This window comes from Lonchura striata, chromosome 2 (assembly GCF_050655825.1).
Source record: "Lonchura striata isolate lonStrDom1 chromosome 2, ASM5065582v1, whole genome shotgun sequence".
Lineage (NCBI taxonomy): Eukaryota > Metazoa > Chordata > Aves > Passeriformes > Estrildidae > Lonchura > Lonchura striata.
In genome coordinates, this window is record NC_140704.1 from 46,925,754 (window position 1) to 46,929,932 (window position 4,179).

A 4,179-nucleotide genomic window follows, 5' to 3' on the forward strand; every position below is an offset into this window, starting at 1 on the left:
CGATCTAAATTTATTGAGACTCCTGACAATCAATAGGTCAGACTCACGGAGAGCATTACACAGAAAGCATCTCCATTGACTCATGACGGGCCAGCAAGGTCCAAGTCTCCAAGAGGTCCCTAAAGCCGTTCCCCTCTCTGCTCCGATGGTTCATGCAAGGCCAGGGCTGCTCTGTGCATGCTCCTTGTCAAAGTCCAGACAAACAACCTGTGACAAAACAGCAGCCGCGGTGATCCCTCTCGCCTTCGACTCGGCATCATGGCGTGAGAGCTGGATACCTGGAGGCAGCAGACAGCCTGCCACATGAGGCCTGCAGTTTTGATTTAAACAAAACAAAAGTGAGTAGCTGTAATTTCACAGATGGGAGCAATTCATTATCTGGGAAAAGATGTGGTCGCTCTAATCTGCAGTGACTGGGGAGCTTTTGATGCAAATAGCCATTTGCAGCTGCCTCTCACTGGGTCAGTGTTAGGGAATAGACTGTGAGATGAAGAAAATCAAACTGTATACTAATTGAGAGCCTGCAACAGAACAACAGCATTGCAGGCAATATTTCTGGGCCTGCCATGTGCCCAGGTGATCTGCCATTTTGGGATTTTATAGTACGTGATAACAAGGGGATCACACACTCCATTAAATCACCCAGATGATTGGTATTCATGTGACTGCAACTGAAGGGTCAGAACAAAAATCCCTGCAAGTCACAGAGATGAGCACCAAGACTGCTGGGACTGAGACAGCAGATGGGAGAAAACAAGGTTAAAAGAAAGAAAAAATAAAGCCTTGTCTCATTTTAATCAGCTACATTTGAGCTGGAGTGCCTTACACAAGGCTGGTGGCACAAACCAGCCTTTCCTTGTTCTCTAGTTACACTATAGCAAAACATGCTCTCTGTAGCACTGGTCAGTCCAAAGGAAAAGGAGTATTTTTGGTCTGGAAGGACTTTTACTGCTTGGCAAATGTCAGAAAAAAATGAGGAAATGTGGGGAAGCAGCTATAAAGGAGACCTACTTGCAGCAAAGCCTGATATCCAGAATGATGGTACTGAGAGTGGAAGGAAGCACATGCTGATTTCTGTGCATTGTGGTGTGGATGGCTTTGGCCTGGGAGAAGGCTTCAAAAGAGAAGGCTCATCCTGGGATCCACAGGAGCCTGGGATTTCAACACATGGACATCACAAGGAACATTTCTACCTTTGATGTAAAGCAAGGGTGGCTCTAGTAACCTTCTGGGAAAAGCAGACTCTTACCCTCTTCAGCTGATTTAGCTGAGTCAGGTCAACACTCGGGTCATAGCAGGATAGGTCCCAAAAGAAAACCACTGAGGTCTCCTGCTGACTGCAGCAATATTTGCAGAGAGTACTCATTAAAGGGACACAAATAATTCAGCAATACACTTGTATGGTCAAGGTGAGAGAGGAGAGAGAGGCGGGATGGAAGTGGCAGGTGGTGACCTAGGCACTGTGGCGCTCTCTACTTTTCTGCAATTATATACACCACCTGCTCTCAGGGTTTCTACAAGAATAAGACACAGCTCCAGCACAGACCCTTTAGAAGGTATGCATGCAAATTGGTCAATAAAACTATCTTAACATTCTTCCTTCAGGTAGAAGTGCAGTGGAATAAATCAAGGAGACATGGATATCTGTTTCCTCAGTAATCTCCAAGATCAAGTGGCAAGGGATGTGGGTAACATGGCAGTCTGGTAAGAAAATGCATAGTGGAAGATTTAGAGGGAGAGAAAGAATAACTCCGAGCAAGTTACATATTGTTTCCTTTCTTACCCAGCAGGCAAAGGCATCACCACTATTGACTATTGTTACTTAATACCTTCCTACGCCCTCAGAGGTGAAGTGGCATCCAGGAAAAGACATTTCTAGGAACAAACATACACGCAGAAAAGGGGTAAAAACTGGAGAATGGGCAGAGTAATTTTAATTTAGATTACTGGATGATGCACCAAAACTGCCTGGAGGACAAGTGCTTTGAGAAAATGGCAAATATTTATATTACATGACATTAATTACACTTTTACTGCAAGCTAACCCTATTACAGTATTATGCATGGACATAGAAGACAGTACCTCTGTAGTGTCCCTCCTAATAAAGAGCTGTCCTTGCAGAGGCCCAGCTATGGGGTTTATTGTGCTCTGTGTCACTGCCTATAAAGGCTGCTTAATGCACTTCCTTGCAAGTAGATTTCTTTACGACTTTACCAGATTAGAGGAATAGGGAGGAGCGGGATTTTCATTAACTTATTCTTTAGTATGAGGTCCTTTAACATGAGCTCCAAATGAGATGTGAAATCCTTGTTCCAGACATCCCAGCTAGACCTCCTGTGCAGGACTGGAAAAGTACTGCCAACACCAATGGGGCAGGGTGTGATGACTACTCAGATGACTTGTGCTGATTTATTCTCCAGCATAACATCTTGGAGCACAAATCTGAGCATAGCTGTGAGGCATAACCCTCAGCCTGCATTCAGAAAAGTGACAGAAGTTCTTCACTGTGCTGGATTCCTCAGAGACAAGTAATATCTTCCATGGGCTCAGGTGGCAATGGACAACAGCAGAGGTTCAGAGCTGGAGCAACATTGCTGGGGTTTTGTCAGAAGAAATAAATGTCAGATGAACAGAAAGAAAAAAATTCAAAGGAAGATGAGAGGGCAAGAAAAATATGATTAGTAATGCTCAGGTAAAACAACAAGAAAGAATTTAGTCCAACCACTATCACATAAAGGCTTCACACCATGGGCAAGAACCTCATAGCAATAAATCCCTCCTTCCCTCAGGACAGCAGGGCTTGGCCAACACAAATTAAATTGCATCATATTTCCCCTCTCCAAACAAAATATGTTACAAACACCCTAAGCACTACTGTATTTGAGGAAAAAGGTGTGATAGAGATACCAAGCAAGTGCTCAATAGCAAGATGCAAGCAAACCAGAAGGAGACAGAAAAGCTACTTCAAAGCAAATGTTTTGACAGAGATGTCAAGGTGCCCAAAAGTTACTTTGGCACTGGGTGATTGCAAATCTCTTCCTCACCAAAAGCTGAGGGAGCCTCTTATAGGCTGGAGATCAATTAACCCATGGAGGTTCTGGGCATAAGGAAGAGTGTGTGAAAAAATAAAGAAAAAAAAAAGAAAAAAAAGAGCTTTAGGAAAAAAAGAGCAAGGCAAAGATTTAGGCTGGTCCACAACAAGGATGAGGTATCTTGAAAATCTGTCTGAGCCTCTTTTCAAAGCATCTGAAATGGGTTCTCCTGAGAGAACAGGGGTTTGTGCAAGCAAACAACAACAGCCTGCCTTTGGCAGGACATGAAAGGCTCTGGTCCAAACAATGATGGGATGGATGAAAGAAAGAAAACCAGCCACTTGGTACTAGAAAAATATTGAATTTTGTGGATCCAGCTGGGCTGAGCTGAGGACTATCTGCACACTGCAGGAGGAACCCTTGCTGGAAGTTTCTGCAACCCCTACACTACCAGTTGAACTTCATCAGGGACTTCTCTAATCCTATGATTCCTGCACTTATTTTGCTGGAATTGAATGAATGCTGGCACAAAATATTGGGTCAGTGTCTGCCAATTAGCTGAGAATGACAGCCAGTACTGGGGACATATACTGTCCTGTAGGTTTAGCTAGATTTGAGAACAAGTCTTTCCATAGGCTCATACTGCAATTATTTGGCAAGAACACTGCATTAATAGCGGATTTTTCCTCCTGTAGGACAGACAGGCCATGCTGGTTGCTCAGAAGCACAGCAAACTCATGCTCTGGCAAACTCCTCCAAAAATAACTTCCTGCTTTCTAGAGGTGCTTTCTGCACTTGCATGCCCAGTTGCTGAGTAGTAATCAGTGCAAGCATACGTACGAGAGGAATTCAACCCGTGTACAGTAGTCAACTTGAAATGTGGATGTTGGATGAATGCTTTGCAGGTATGTAATGGGTTTCAAGGCCAAAATGAGACCTGGCCACTGACAGATAGCTACAAAATTCCCTGGTTTTTACACGTAGAAGAAAAAAAATATACCAGAAGGAGCATTGGAAGTGAAAAACACTGGTGAAGCATCAGTGTGAAGAGTGGTGGAGTGCTCTTTCACTCCAGTAAATTTTTTTATAATTCAGTGCATTCAATTACATTAAAAAAAAAAAAAGGGGGGGGGGAGGAGGGGAAAA